Source organism: Phoenix dactylifera, chromosome 5, assembly GCF_051530095.1.
Source record: "Phoenix dactylifera cultivar Ajwa chromosome 5, Ajwa_hap1_PhDact_Kaust_v1.1, whole genome shotgun sequence".
Lineage (NCBI taxonomy): Eukaryota > Viridiplantae > Streptophyta > Magnoliopsida > Arecales > Arecaceae > Phoenix > Phoenix dactylifera.
The window spans coordinates 5,294,652-5,311,802 of record NC_143194.1 but is presented as its reverse complement, the minus strand read 5'-3'; the positions used below and the strand labels follow the sequence as shown (position 1 = coordinate 5,311,802).

The 17,151-nt window shown below is 37.9% G+C and overlaps 1 protein-coding gene across 8 annotated transcripts in view; it reads right to left on the bottom strand.

Annotated features, from left to right (window-relative positions):
• Positions 1-1,711: 1,711 nt before the first annotated feature.
• The window catches only part of LOC103719254 (inactive poly [ADP-ribose] polymerase RCD1-like), a 49,190-nt gene continuing 33,750 nt past the window's right edge, over positions 1,712-17,151 (bottom strand). For 2 of the 8 annotated variants that reach the window (XM_008808402.5, XM_088721457.1), the window contains exon 8: positions 1,712-2,325. The gene's annotated coding sequence lies outside the window, so the exon portion shown is untranslated. Of the gene's footprint in view, positions 2,514-7,652; positions 7,774-14,469; positions 14,650-16,098; positions 16,347-17,151 lie in introns of those variants that run through there. The other 6 variants (XR_015986921.1, XR_015986922.1, XR_003387917.3 and 3 more) reach the window with 6 other exon arrangements.

The window sequence follows — 17,151 nt, the reverse complement described above, 5'->3', positions numbered from 1 at the left end:
ACAATTATTCTTCTTGTTGTGAAAAAATCGATCAATCTGCATATTCGTCGCAGCTTTTTGTTTACCGTACCAACATTGTTAGCGTGGGGCTTGTAAATCTTCGTCTTCTTGTTTCCTTCAGTTTTGGTAGCATGCGGTGAGGCTTCAATCAGCTTCCAGCCCAACTTAATTGGTTTCCTAACATTCTTTAGCAGCAGTACACTTCGATCTTATCATGCTTTAGGGCTGCCATTGTACCTGACGTGATGGATTCTTTTATTTTGAATGGCTTTTTTTTCTATAAAAAAAAAGTATTTCCCCCACCTCATTCATCTTCTCTACTCTTAGGGGCCGGTTTGGACGTGCAGACACCTGATTCCCCAATATAATTTACTGGCATGGAAAGATGTTGAGAAATAACTTGAAATGAAAAGTTCGGGGATGCAGGAGGTCGGAATAAATCATCACAATTTTATAGGGATAATAGAGATCAATATAATATAAACATGATCTTTCATATCCCTATAAATCCGAGCAGTGGAATCCTGAACTTTCTCAATTATTAGATTCGCTTCTTGACAGTTTCTTATCTAAGAATAATTAATTCATAGATTAACTGCATGGGCTGACAAAAAGGTCATAGTATAGGTTCCCAAAGGGGTTCTTTGGTTGACTAGTTTATCACAGGCAGAAAAGAGACTCAACATGAATGAATTTTACGAATATGGCTATTCGCTTCTTTTATTTAAAATTTCTTGTACCCTATTTGACAAGTCATAAGACTCGAAAAATTAGTGTCCTTAAAAACAAGTATTTTATTTTTGTTTATGAAGTCCGTTCTGCAGAGAATCATGTTTTATGATTCAGGTTTAAAATAAATTTGGAGACAACGAAACCCCTTTTAACATTAGTCCTCTTTTTATTTCATGAGTGTGGTAGGAAAAGTAGTTTGCATATATGCAGGGACTGGTAGTTCATAAATGCATTTAGGTGGTTCTCTTCTTGTTTTTCATTTCTATATTATCACAAAAATATGGCTTCTAGAGGCAGAAAATATTGAGTACACGGTTATTTGTTTTTCCCCATAACTTGCATCAGAATTTTGATTTGCGGCTAATGATCATAGCCTTGAGAATTTTCATAAAAGAATTCTGATTAGAAGTGACTAGTGATAGTCATAGGCTCGAGAATGTCACCTAATGACTAATAGGATGGCCATTTTATGATTTGTTAGCCATGTTCCTCATAAAATGATTACTGGCGAGCTATAAGACGGTGTTAGTAGGCGAGGCAAGCAAATTATACAGCCTAAACATCCAAATGATGGCTCACAGAATTTGAGCCTCCCGTATTTTTTCCTTCAATCTTTAAACTTATCAATCAGTTAATCTTATGAGTTGCATTTTTTTCATATTTTTTATTCATCCAGACCGTGTGAACCAAGTAGACATGGCTCGTCGTTCATGGCTTGTTATTAAGTTGCATTTAAGCTTGTGTTTAGGGTTACTGCAGCTCAACATGGTGCAACCCTAAACAAATTAGGCTAGACCACACTTGATAGCAAATTAAAAAGGGCATCATCGCAGTGTAAATGATCCTACCCACACCTTTTTTTTATTAATTAAAACATACCCCGGACTTAAATATGGTATATCAAACTGCCAAAGCACCACCACACCATAAAAGCTTGTTAAACTATAGAAGAGTACCATGTATATATTTTATAAAAATCTAAAACCAAATCAACCTCTAGTGTAATCGATTCCAAACCACAACCAAAGGTTCTACACAAATCAACCACCAAACAGCGCCAAAAAAAAAAAATACAATAGGAAATAAACACAAAACACCAAAGAAATAAAAGAAACAAAGAAGAGCTCTTCATTATAATTTACAAGCTACAACTCTGAAAAACAATGATCCATATCTCTTGCTAAAACATGCCTGATATCCTTGGCGAAAACATTGGCAAGAAACCATTCGAACAGGGTCATTTGCAAGTGACACCATCTACATGCTGATGCATGCAACTTTAAATGTACTTTGATCTTGACATAATTCTCAAGCTTGATCAACACAGAAGACAAACAGTAGACGACCTGGATTCGCTTATGATTACTATTTTCTTGATGAAGTCATGTACATCTAGTTTTGTTCTTCTAGGCTTCGACTAGAAAATGCCGACATAAATTACATGGTCTTGCTTTTCTGTTGATGCTGATACTCATAAATCTAGCAATCTGATTCAGATGCAGCCCATAGCGAAAAGTGATAATAATAAACGTAGCAACCTGTCTTCCAAGGGGAGCTTCAAATGCCATTTACAGGGTCATTCACACAGCATCACTGCATCAAGAATCCCAAACAAATTCATTATTCATTCACGATTTTGAGATTAACCACTCAATGAATACAATCTGAAGTTGGGGGATCTTTCATTTTTATCTCCTTCAAGAAAAAGGATAGAATACTGACAGCTCTGTGAGACCTTGGCTGGAGACTAGCTCAAAGGTTTTTTCCATTTATTGTAGAAGCTAGAGGAGCAACAAAATAGCAATTAAGAGAATGATACAGAAGTTCATAAAACTATAAGAACTATATAACAACGAGTCCACAATTTTGAGTTCCACAGCACAGCAAGCCAAAGTTGGCAAGCCTCCACCTGCCTGCAATTGAATATCTAATAGAACAGCAAGGTACGCAGCAGTCAAAGAGAAATTGTAGTGTATAGAGTATTGTAACATTAAGCAACCAAAGAGTCAGCACCATTTGGTAGATCAAAGTAGAAAGTATCACTTTATACCAGTCAGGTCCTACCAGCTTAAAGAAGCTTAGGACTATAGGCTTTGTTTTTTGTTCTTTCTTCTCATTCTTCTGATCTCTTGATCAGTGAAGTCCAATATAAGAAGCTAAAGGCAGACACATTATAGCAATATTTTTAACTCAAAGGTGCAAGGCATAAGACATCAATTTATTAAGTGCAGTAAGAACCTAAAAACGGATTTAAGATTTCAACTCAACATTGCAAGGCTTAAGGCCTCAATTTAATCAATACAGTATACATGACAGAACACAATGTATCACCCATTTACCACCCCCTCCCTCTGTCCCTCTATCTTTATTTCATCCTGGGGTGTCTGTGTGTGTCCGCGCACCTGCGCTTGTGGTTTTTTACAAATCTGCCATCCAACAAATTTGAATAAACTAGATAAGCCATTTAGTACCCAATTCTTCAAGGAAATAGTCAAGAAAAGCAACAAGCCCCAAGCAGGATGAAAACAGAAATGAGGAAAAGGAGCACTAAGAGTGGTTTTCGAAGGCACGATGATGGATAGAAGAAACAAGTACGCTCCCTACTCTCTACCCATAATCCCCTCTTCTATCTAATCAACCTTTCCTTCTCTCAGTCTCAAACAGTAATTTAATTTCTTTAAAGAAAATCAGAGGAAACCCTTACTGCTCTGTTTTAATCCAGGGGATTGGAATTTTTTTTCAAATCTGCTGTAGATGATTTTTTTTAGTCCATTTAATCCTACTTTATATAAACCAATCCAATAGCATGTAAGTATTTTAACTGATTCCATTAGTTACAGGTTGGTATCTTAACTGACATAGGAAAAGTCTTTACTTATGAATTTAAGACACAAATGTTTCACACTTTTGGTATTTAAATTAAACAATCTGCCAATAAATGTCCATTATTTTCACTTATAGGCAATTGATCTAATGACCAAGCTCTTCAGCCACATTAATGTCGAGTCTGGATCTGATAAACCATGGAAGGTCTCAGGTCCCATGTTCTGTTAGATGGTCATGCAAAAATTGCAAATAGAAATAGCAGCAAAAACTTGATTAAGGCAACCAATGAGCTGATTTATTTTTTTACGAATGCATATTGTCATAACTTTAAAATAATTCCATTAGTCTACGCCCCTGCAGAGGTCCATGATAGGTTAGCTTAAGCACCAAAACAGACGAACGCAATGCACATACCCAACACAATTGTTTGAACGACCAAACAAAAATAAAACGAACTCCAAAATTTTCAAACCCAAATCATTTTTGGTGTCAATAGGGGAAAGATCAAGACTAGCTGGAGACTTGTATCTTAATAGAAATCTGGTTACATGTATCCTGTGAATTGCAATATTTGTTAAAATTCTCTATATATCCATTTTCCCCTATCCTCTGGCTTATCGATATAAATTTTGTTCACTCAGTTTGATAAAAATGCCATTTTACCATTTCTATTTCTCTCCTCAAAGTTGGAAATTCTCAATCCTTTTTCCTTATTTTATTCCTTCCCCTCCCCTATTCTTTTCTTGACCTATATTCCTATTCTATTTTACTCCTTTCTTTCCCCCGAGGTTTCAATAAAAACGTTGCCCTGTTGTAACAAAACCTTATTCCAATTGTCATTGGCTGTTATAGTTATTTGCTCCAACCTATTTGATTTGGAACTATTTATTATAAAACACTATGACAATGATAATGATTGTTATAACTGCATTATAATGGAAACTAATAGACCACAATAAAGGTTTCAATAGCAGAATTATTATGTCTTAGCAGGCCTCATTGAAATCATTATTGATCATTATAACCGGTTACAACGGCCATTATTTACCCCAACAAATTTGATTTGGAGTTATTATTTTTAAAATTGTGGTTACGAATGGCTATTATAATGACCTGATAATGGAAAATAATAGAAAAATAATGGCGTATCATTTATTCCATCATTACCAACACTCTCTCCAAGTTTCAATAATAACATTATTATGTTACAATGGACGTCACCAAAACTGTTATTGACCACCAAAATGGTCATTATTTGCCCCAAACTAATATGATTTAGATATATTTATATAATAATGGCTACTATAATGGCCATAAAATGACATTGTAATAGAAAATAACAAGCAATAAAAGATTAAAAAAATCATTAGTGTCCATGAATTTTCATTCAATCAAAATGTATTTCTTTTCCTTGGGGTACAAACTATTGTGAAGAAAAATTGTCAAAAAAAGATTAAATTTTAAAATTATTTTATTTCATGAAGAAATAAATGTCAAATAATTGCACTGTTCTTGTTAAATAATAGTTGTTATAAGGGGACAACAGACAAATAATAGCCATGATTTAAAAACCAACTATTAATATGCATACTTCAAAAATCATTATTAACATTATAACGACCGTTATTTTTAACCATGACTTCCCTTCTCTTTTCTTTCTAACCTTCCTTAGCCCTACCACTAAAGCCCTTCTACACCAATCCCTTTCAGTCGCATGGCATGCCAGCTGTGATGGGCCTTCTCTGGTAACAAGATTGGGCCCCATAGCATTACTTGGGGCAGTTTTAGATTGTATTGGATGCAAGATACGTCGTACCGGTATCAGTACGGCGTACCGATCGCCTACCGGACCGATACGATTCCATTTCGGACCGGTTTGAAGCAGTATTGAACCGGAAAGCGGACGCGCGGAACAGACGCACGGGTGGATGCGTGAGGCACACACGAAGTTTTATGCCACAGAGTGGCAGCGCCCGGGCGAGCTCCCCATTGCGCGGGGAACCGCGTGCGGGCGCGGTTCCAAGAGCGCCCACACGAGCATGCTGCCCCCCACGCATAGGTCTGGTTCGCACAAGTATCAGGCTTGTACCGCTCGGTTCCAGCCTTCTTGAGGCCGGAACCATTTTCCACGCTTGGACCGGACCGGTCCAGTATGGGCTGAACCGGCCCGTACAACATACCATGATTGGATGTGAACCCTCTTATTATAGTTAGGTTTGGGTTGGAGCCCTGCTGTAGGGATTTTTTTTTTGTTGGTCTAGGTTGGGATAGATTGTTTGAGCCTTCAGCCTAAAATCAAATCTGACTTGACTTCAAGCCAGGTCAGGCTGTCTAATCCTTCAAATTGCAACCAGGCCTACTTGAATTTCAACAAAAACCAACCCATGTTAGCACAGCCGCCCAATCGTCGGTCCACTTAACTTCATTTGAGATGCATGTTATGCACACATTATAATGACTGTACATGGTGTTACCACCCCCACCCCGCACCCAAAAAAAAAGACCAATTATTGCTTGCTTAAGGAACTTAAAAGAAAAAAAAGAAAGATATTTTTCTGAAATAACATACTAACTGTTGGGTTCATCATTAATTTTTTCCTCCATCTTTTCCCGAGATAAAGTTCCTTTAGAATGACCTAGTACGCACACTTACCGTTCCCCAAAAAGGGAAGAAACACCAGTTCGAAAGACGCATTTTATACTGTCATGTGATTCATAACATTTTTTTGAAATTTATAAAACATTCAGCACAATGGATTTTTTTCTGTACCTTATTTCAGGTTTACCAAGTAGTTTGTGATGCTTGTCAAACCTCATTACTGATTTTCTCTAAAGCATTACTATGCAAAGCCCCTTCTAAATCTCATAACAGGATAGCTTCTAATTTGTGCTCAAGTTTCCTCTTTCCAAAGAAGGTCCTAATCACCATAGTTCAGTGTTTTATAGTACTTGACAAAATGCTCAACACAATGCCAGTGGATTTAAGAAAAAGAAATTGCAGCAATGATTCGTTATGAAATTATAGAAATCATGGCTCAGAGAGACCTAGGATATGATGATAGAATTTTGCAAGCAAATTATGAGTTTCCAAGGTTTAGGTGACATGGTTACAAAGTTTAAAATGAATTTCAGTGTTCAATATGCATTTAAATTTTATATTCTTTACATATGAAATAAGCTCTAAATATTATTTCACATTGAAGAAAAAAAATAAAAGGACAACTATAGAGATAGGAACCAAATTTGAAAAAAAAATGTATATATATATATACACACATATATATATATACACATATATATATATATACACATATATATATATACACATATATATATACACACATATCATAACAAAGTAAAACTATCTAGCATGTCAGAACCTTTAATAGAAACTCTTATGTAGTACCAAAAATTATAGCAAAATGATTGATTTTTCAGACATAAAGGATATAAAAGAAAACCATCCAGGAGCAATTACAGAGATGAAGCATCGATGCAAATCCAAAAATCTATATACTGTTACCGAAGTCAATGTAGCTTGTCCAAACCTTTTACCAAAAAAAATGCACCAGAAATAAATGTAAGCAAGTTAGTTGATGTTTCGCATGCAAAGGATATAAAGAATACTTGGTTAGGAGTAGGATATGGAGATGGAACTTGACGACAATAATCGGTTATATATATGTATGTATGTATGTGTATCTATATACACACACATAAACATGCGTATACAAGTCTAGAATTTTTCTTTTTACATAGCAAACAAGATATAAATTCTCAAAACTAGGACCCATACCAATAGGGTGCCTTCCAGTATGGCACCAGTAAGTGCTGTCAGAATGTTAGTTGAAGCAAAGCAGCCAGCCCCAATTGGGTTTGTTGTTAATGCTTTCTTCTCCTTTTTCCTTTTCTGGGATACTAGTACCAAAGGCATTCCAGGTATTGTTCTACTTCACTACAGTCTGTACGAATGGCTAGAGACCAGTACTTTATCCTTGGCAGCAAGGATAACATGACCCAAAGCATGTGACTTGCAGAATAAAAGTTGGAAAGCAAGCATAAAGCCTTCATTAAGAATAACCTATATCACTTACATCTAAATGAACTTCTCTTTCTCAAACATCAAGATTTTGATAAAGGAGGATCGAGAATCCAAGCAGCATGCCACTTCATGAGTCAACAAGCTGATTGGTCAAAAGACAGACAAAGAGTGTCCTAGCAAGATAGTTATGTCAGAATAATAGTGAGAAAGAGCCTACATGATGAAGCAGGAATCAAACACAACATAGGCAACGAGCTAATATACAACAAAAGGCAGGCATCTGGTGTGAAACCAAGCAAAATAGCAAAGCGAGAAAAACCAAAAACAAGAATAAAAAAAAAATGGTGTTTGAACAAAAGCTTGTGCAAAATTAGGTGGATTATTCCAAGGCTCATTGGCCAAAGCCCACAAAATAGCATTGTAATCCTAAAAGCAGGGCAGAGCTATCAGAACTAATCATCTGATACAGCACAAAGTGCAACCAACGGGTACTATGACCAACTAGACCATGCCAAGCACCGAAGAAGTCAGCACATTTATGAGCAGAAACTACAAATAAAAAATTTGATTTATTTCAAACATTTTCAGCAGATTTTCTTATAAATTTTCTATTAGGGATGGTATCAACTTTTAGTCATGTTTCCATATTTATAATAGAATAATTCTAGCATATTTTCTTATTGTCGGATCCTATTGGGTTTAATGCCCGAATTAGGGTTAAGGTGTCATGTTCCATAAATATGCATGTAATACATTGTAAGGGACAACCTTTGAGATCTTAATAAATTTCTTTTCAAGAGAATTTCTTTCACCAAGTGAAAAATTCTTCAATTCAGTTTTCTTCTATTTGCATGTTGATCTTCAAAGCATAACCTCGTTGATCAAATCGCCCCTTCTTCCTTTTCCTATTGCATCATCACCAATAATCATTGAAGCCCTCATGGCTGGGGAGACATGCTAAGAAAGGCATGGAATCGTACCACCAACCTTCCCAAATTAATTTGGGGAGGAACATATACTAAAGAGGTAAGAAAGCGAAAGAAATTCCAGCTGGCAATCATGGTGAATTCAAATATTCGAATCATCAGTGTTTGGCATCCATTTTGTGCCGTTCCAGACAAGCCAAACTGGTTTTCCAAAACTCAATTCACTCAGCAATTGCTGTCCAAAAAACAGTCATCTTATTTTGACATGATCCATCGGAACTTTCCATGATGGCAAAGCATACACAAATCAAATCCAACAACTGGGCTAATCAACAGAGGCTCCAGTGATCATCAAAAGTGATTAAAAGGAGAGGGCTGACAGGAGGGTCTGGAGCAAACTCGGTAGACCAAGGGTGAGCGTTCGGGACCTCCGTGAGTTGATAGCAAGAGCTCCGACACGACAGATAGAGGGAACGTGGATCTGGCAACTGTGGATCCACCCTCGGGTTGCCTTGTTCATTTGGAAGGTGGCCTGGGGGTGCCTACCGACCGGAGGTGTGCTGGCGAGCAGAGGGTTGAAGGTTTCCCCCACCTGTGGGGCCTACCCAGCGACGGAGGAGACCATTTGCCATGCCCTCTTCTATTGTCCGCGTGCAACACAAGTTTGGCCGTGCGCGGGGCTTGGCCTCGACGTCGGATGAGGCAGGTCATCAAGGGAGGTTTTTGCTCTTGCGGCTATCTGCGAGGAGGCCTGACACGGTGGAGTGGGGGGGCCGGTGTGCCTATTTGGCCCACCATACTTGGCTAGATAGGAACGCCCGGATCTTCGAGGACAAGTGGCTACATCCGAGGCTGGTGGCGGCCAGCCTTGCTCCATGCGTCGGAGTTCATCAGCAATGCACTATCTAATTCCCCTGAGACAGCTAGGGACATCTGGGTCTCTCATCCAGCTAAGTCAACGATCAGGTTTGTCTATGTTTCCTGTAAGCCCCCATCCCCTTGCTTTCTCAAGATAAATTTTGATGGCAGTGCTGCTGAACGAGGCAAGAGGGGTGTGGGCTTTATCATTAGGGATCACCACTCCAGATTTGTGATGGTTGGCGGTCAATGGATCTTCGACACCTCTACTATTGGAGCGGAGCTGCGGGCAGCGTAGGATGGGCTCTCCTTCGTGAGGCGCACTCTGGGTGCGGAGTACATTCTTATGGAGGGTGACTCGACTGCGGTGATAAAGGAAATCTGCGGGCGACCCTCCGAGTCGGATGGGTAGTCCCTGCTCTGTGACATTCGGATTCGGCGGATGGCAGGGGACTATGGCTCCTTTAGGGCCACGCATATGTATCGGAAGGCCAACACAGCTGCTAACTAAGTAGCCTCTTACACGGCGCAGCACTCAGAAAATTTTCTTTAGAGGGACCAGGCGGATGTTCCCTACTCGCTTAGCCAGCTTCTTTTTTCTGATTTCTTGGTTGAACTCATTTACGTTTGGTTTGAGGAGCCGATGTACCAAAAAAAAAAAGGGGTTGTTTTGGATTGGGTCAACTTTGAAACCCTTACAATAATTACAAAAAAAAGCTTGAAAAGCAAGCCATAGGACAGTAGAAGATACATACAAGTATTATATCCACCATTGTGGTCAATATACCATAACACAACCTAGATGTAACACACAACTCATACCTATATATGCACCATAACAAGCACTATGAAGACCACAACAAAATTATGATCAAACTATCCTATCATGTAAGGTTAGAAACAAACAAGAATAACTTGGGAGAAAATATCACTCAATTAATCGTAGTTTATAGGATGCTATGACCCACCAGGATATTATTACTAACGCTGGTCATTTAGCAAGATTTTTCAAGCTACAAGTCAGCAAATAGGGGCCAGATGTCAGAAAGAGTGGTGAATACCATCTTGTCCATCAAAAGAAAAAAAGAAAGTATGCATGGTCAAGCCAATAGTAAAGTTCATATCCACAGACTTCTGAAGACAAATGCATGTTTCATACTGTTAGCATACACTCATAAAAGAAAAGTTACATCATTTTGATATCAGAGTGGGACAACTAGTAGTCACTACTGTTAGCGAGATCAATAAATTTGACCCCTATTTCTGGATGCAGCTTTCAAAATCCTTCTTGAGCATCTTATAGGTCCAAAGCCCTTGTCAGCACAAGCTGTTTAGATTCTTTTCTGATAACAACCATTATTTGGTTGGTTTCACTTTTTGTTTGTCTGTTCCATACAAATTATCTTTTACTGTTTTTCCTTCATTGAACAGTAGCACATTATCCTAATTAACAATTCTAGTTCCATCTTTCACAATTTTATGATGCATCCACCTTAATATTCTCATCACTCAATGGGTATCTTTTCCTGCCAACCACATTTGTTGCCCAACATTCTGGATATGTGACTGAGTGGATATGTAACCAAGTCCCATTTATGAAATTAAACAAGTTTTGTCTGCCTCTAAAACATTCCACCACTCTTCTACAATAAAGGCAAGAAAAAGAAAAAGAAATATAACTCCATGATCTCAGAAATGAAATTATTGGGTCTCAATTTGAGTCTCATTCACATCAATCTATGAACTTCATTTTTGTTTGACATTTTTTTTCTCCAGCAGTATCTTATTGTCTTACACCGTAATCCAATCCTAGATATAGACAATACCCAGAAAAAAACATAGCCATGTCAACAACGTAAGCATATAGAGAACAAGGTTCTTGATTACAATTAGTACTTCTTCAAAACTATTTATCAGTATCTGCTTCTAAGTATGCATCAACAATATCTGAGTTCACCCAATCACCTAACCTACCTTAACGCTGCTCAAATCACTGCTTGCAGCACTTAATCATATGCTTTTGGGGCTCCTCTAAAAATCCCCCCCAAGCACTGGAATAGAAAAAGGACTTCATTATTTGACCCCTCTTGCATAAAGCTAAAGTGATTATCAGCTTCCTGTCAAGATCCTTAGTTCACAACCCTCGCACAATCTCGTGGCATAGTTCAGAAGTATATTTTCCAACATAATAGATTCATCTGCACCATGGTGTTAAGTTTTATATCAAATTAAAACAATTGAAATGGTTTGATTTCATCTGAACCAATCCAAAACCCACCATCTTTTAGGACTTTTGGATGACCAGTCTTCTTCTAAATTCAGCAGAGTTAAATGGATCAAATTTGATATGCACGTGTATAATTAGTTAAAAGTTGAAAACAAGACGTATCATGGGTACACATTAAGCCCCTTTGACCCATCTCCATCAACATCCGAGCATTTTACGATCAAAATCAGAATGTATCTCAGTTTGACTCCCTTGCTCATAATTTGTTACTCAATGATGAAAAGAATCCCTATACATATAGTCATCTCATCATACATCAAGCAGAATTCGATTCAAAGCATCACAGCTTGCCATCTTTATTTTGATGCAATAAGTTCCCGAGTCCGTGTAAAGTTTTGATTGGCTTAAACTGCAATGAACAAATAAGGAAATGGCTCGTAAACTTTCATGACATATTTCCCTTTCTAGCTTGAAGTCTTAGAAAAGACTTTAGAACAATTTCTTAAATATTTGATGCAGGTTAAGTACTTTTTAGTTGGGCCCAATGGTCTAACTTATGGTTGCCAAGACCTTGATCCGAAAAGGGTTTGAAATCCATAGTTGCACCAAGAACTGTAGCACCAATCCTACACACTTTTCATTTTTCATCATACTTCGACAGCTGTGAGCAGAGCGTCGAAAAGCGAAGCAAGCCACGCTAGCATGCTACTCTTCCTTTATGAGCAAGACTCTATCCAGATCTACTGTCTCTTGTCAGCTACTCTTGCTTCGTCCCTGCCACTGCAATCGAAACCGCCTCTACTCTTCCCAAGTTAACTCTAGTCTATCGTTACGAGTCCAGCATAAATACCCTTAGCTTCTAGCAAAAAATGAGCTATCCATTTCATGAATTTTTGAGGTCTCAAAAAAAGGGCTTTTTTGTAACATGCTATGGTCTCAACACCCTTACAAGGTTTCACATGCTCTAAGCCCGAGCGGCGCACAGTTAGAAATATTGGCCACAATCTGAGAGGTAACACCCATCGTACCCAATTACCTATGAGCGGTCATCCGTCTTGCAGCCGCCCGAAGAGGAACTGCAGTGATCTTGAATAGAGATACTACAATGATAGATAGAATCCCCATAAAAATATCACTAGGTCAGGAACCACTTCATGGCTAGTCTAATGAAAGATTGAGTCTTCTGAATTATTTGCCTCAAAATCTGTGATGCTCTAGCACTAGTAGAATGACCCAAGCCATAAAATTGCTTGGTAATTTTCAATGTTGTTCACTAAAGTAGGTTCTGGCTATGTTTACTAAGTCATTTCCCTCAAAGGAGTTTGGCCTGGCATCTCATTCTTCAGCCCGAGCATTGTTGATGACCAAAAACCGATGATTCCTTCGTTCTAATTTGTTGCACTCCTCTTTTGGCTTGGTAACAATATTGCGATCAGGTTTCCAACAGTCGAAGGATGTCAAATAGACTCAGTAGATGATCACATTTTTGTATGCTCATTATGGTTTGTCTTAAATATACAACCAATACTCTCTTCTTTGATGCACTTCAAAGTTGTACATGCATATGCATGTGCGAAACCCCCAAAAATATTTTAATATATTCTTTAAAATAACTAACTTCATTAAATTTAATCAAATCGACCAATTAGTTGTATCAATAAATGGTAAAATTAATATGGGCATAATGTAAATCAATTTTGGTTTATTTTTGTAATGTCATGTCATATGAGAAACACCTAAACAAGATTATAATATCGTAAACAACAAGTATAATAATGTGGAAATAATGGTCTTAGATGGGAGGAAATTTTTAAAGAAGGTAAATGTTTACAAATATTCTCTTCTCTATGTTTATTACTTTTATAAAAACTACACAAGGTCTTGAAAATCTTATCCATAGTTTATGAAATCGCCGAGCTGGGATACATTCACTAATTTATGTCATGGCATCTCAAATGGCATGGTGATCATGTGACTAAAAACTTCAAGGTCAATCATGGGATGTCATTTGCTTCTTGGAGTTAGTCTTGTGGCAGAACAGCAATTAAGGTCGTGCAGGAAGAAAGCAAAAGCACGGGGTACATGGTGAACATACTGGAGATCAGTTCTAACTGCTTCACCACTTTGGTTGCTCACCAAGAGCAACGATTAAGGGAATAGTTACAGCTGCCGGCTGGGTATTAAAGGAAAATTTTTATTTTGCCTTTGCCTCTATGAGAAATTCTAAGTTCTTGTTTTCACCATAGATTATTGATCAACCAGACCAATTTTGCATGCTTATTGATCTCTTTCGAAAAGCTCTTACATGAAATATGGCACTACTAATGCCAAAGATCTTCAGTACATGATAGAATATAAGGGGAATGTCAAGAAAGAAATAGTAAGGGAGAAGGGCGAAGATGTCTCTATTACTATTAAGACGCACGAACCAAGCCAAAGATGTTAAGCTTAAGACCCCAAGGTCAAGGATGTGCTATGAGAACTCTTGATATTACAAATAGTTGCACCGGATATGGCTTCCAGTTAGAATTTGAGGATCTAACATTGTGATAGTTCCCCACTTTGAAAAAGGGATGATCCTCTGGAAGATGCATACAGAGTACGCGATGTCATTGCCTCTGTAAGAGTGCTTTTTTATAGATGCCGATTAAATGGTTTCCTTGGATGACATCAGAAAGAAAGAAGAAAATGAAGTCAACAATCCATGTTAAAGTACAACAGACCTGAGTTATAGCTGGAGAAGTGATAGCAGCCACTATAGCAGCCATAATCATCAACATCACTCTATGAAATCATTCAATCACGAATAGTTTGATTAGCTGGAGAATGCTCAATATCATGTGCCTTCATCTATTCCATGATTGCTTGATCTGTCACCACAAGCATGTGGATGGGATCTTTAATATTTTGAGCTATAGTCTTCTCAGCATGAATTGGTTCAAGTAATGGCTCATTGATTGGACTGGAGAAGCTTCTGCCCCAACTGATGCAGAAGGGATCACGATTGATTGATCCACGAATCAAAAAGATTTCAATGCCTTAACACATGTTAAAAAAAAAAGAAAATTACTGTAGAAGAAAATAGTAAAAATGAAAAGGTGATAGGAACACCCAATGATAAAAGTGAAATCTACCTTGGAACATTTCTATGGCAAGGAAGAAACCTCGGAAGGGGAAGACAAACTTACCACTTTTCCCTAAATTTTTAGTGATAGAAGCTGAACAATCATCTCATTGATGTCCAGATGAACAGCTAAAGAAGAAATTTTTAACAACCTAGGAAGATGATGCTTCTTCCTCATTGCTTCTTTATAATTTGTGGGAATTACCAGGTGGTCAAGCTACTTTAAGATTAATTTAGGAGGCTAAGGTGCAAAGTTGTGACCTTCAACCCCAATATATGGGACTCAACCAGCATATGTAGGTGACCGTAAGGCAAGAGATATACGTGATGAGGTTGCAAATGTTTCCACCAATGTTCTAGGCTTAGATGCCGGATTCTCCATTCAAGATGGTGGTTCCCTTGGACAATTGAGGGCTGGGCATTAATCTTGATGGAGGCGAATCATCATTAGAGAAAGAAGGTTAACGCAAAATCAACTTTTTCCTACTGCTGTCAAGGTCCACTCAAGCCGTGTCAGTTCTTAAGGCTACTCACTGATAGCAGCCCCAAAAAGAGCAATGGAAGATTGTGCCTAGGCATGAAAATTTAGTTTTATATATAAGCTACCTAATAAATTAATGATAGTACCAATATTTCTCAAAATTTAGTTCCTACTGTTGGTTGACTATTGAATATGATCAACTAAGAAGAATTTGAATGAGCCTTTCTTGGCCAGATGAGTGCCAATTGTGTTAAGTGTTAACCCTCTTCACCATAGGACCAATGGATTCTTAACTAGGAAGAAAAGAGTACAGAAAAAGAACAACATTGAAATGGACAAAATGAAGTAGTGTCCTAACTTGGAGATATGCCTACATGAATGGCTCTTCACCTCAGGTCGACCAAGGAATATTGCAATTGACGAAAAATGTGATTGCTTTCCCTAAACCAAATTTTAGGCCGAATTGCTAAGAAAGTTAAGATTAGAACCCACATTTACTATTAGAATGGGCATTAATCCCATAGTGCAAGCCAAAGGCACTAATGAAATTTGTCCATGACTTATATTTTCAAAGCTGCAGAAATTGGAACTCCTCCATTGGTCACCTAAGCTCCCGCAGGTCAACTGCTGCTGCTACTACCTCCAATCCCTTGGACTTGAGTTCAAGTGGAGAACCAAGTTGGATGTAACTTAAAAGTTGAAACCAAAAGTAAGGTAGAAAAGATGGTTATCACAATCATTCCGAAGCCTTAGAACATCATGAGATTGGAACTGCACAATTTCTAAAGTAGAATGCATGGTCGTACGTGAGAAAAGAGTCCTAAAGCATCCAGAGATCATTCTCCCTGACATAAGTTCTAGAAAATAAGCAAAGAGCCATGCCTGGAGAAGATAGACTGGTCCGCCAATATTGATAATAAACTTGTCATCGACCATCTAATGTAGAGCATGATAAAGATAGGCTAGCAGAACGGTGCTATAGCAAGGCATCGCGCAACTTTCAAGGTATTGGTGATGTTGACCAACCCTTTAATCACCAATAGTGACTAGCATCCAACACTCTTTAATCATAGTAAGATGAAGAAGCAATGCTCTTAGCCAATAACATCACCTTCACTCTTCCATTTGACCTGTAGAAAGATGGCCAAGAGAAAGGTTGTTAGGAACTCTAAAATCAAAAAACCCTGTCATTTCTTTGATTTGTAAGTGGCCTTCTGCACCACGACCTAGAAATCCCATGAGGGTGGACATGAGAATAGCCATGAGGAATAAGTCCACAAGGAAAATGGAAGGCATTGATGGAGGATGACCAAAAACAAATAGCAGTACTACAGATATCTTGATCTAGGGTATCTTGTACCTTGAAAGCTGAATAAATTCAAAAAATCTAGCATTTTACCAAGCTCCACCTTTAGCCTCCATACACTTGATCCATTCTTCCTAATAACTGGAACAATAAGGCAAAGCAGAAAGCTTTTGGTCTCAGCTAGTCCACTCAAGAGAATCCTTCTGTGCCAAGAGCAATTCACGTCCATAGAGTAGATAAGTTGCCTAGGCCAATTATGGGATAAACCTTCTAAGGAAAAGACCACAATGTGTTTGACCCTATAAACAAAAGAGGCTGAAGTCAAGGGATTGCATGAATTCATCTTACTTCAACATTGTTACAGCGAGTAACCATGTTTATAACAGAAGATTGAGAGAGGACTGGACAATAGAACTCAAGTTCAAGGTATCTAGGGTTTTTAGATTGAGGATGGGTTAGACACATTGAAGATGAAGATAAAGGGTAAAGGCAAAAAAAGAGTGTGCATAAAGCAGAGTTCGAACAACATTAGAACTATCATTATGAATATTTCAAAATATCCTATTGAAACCCAACAAAATTATTTGGAAAGAAACATGGCGGTGTTGGCTAACTATAGCAATTAAACA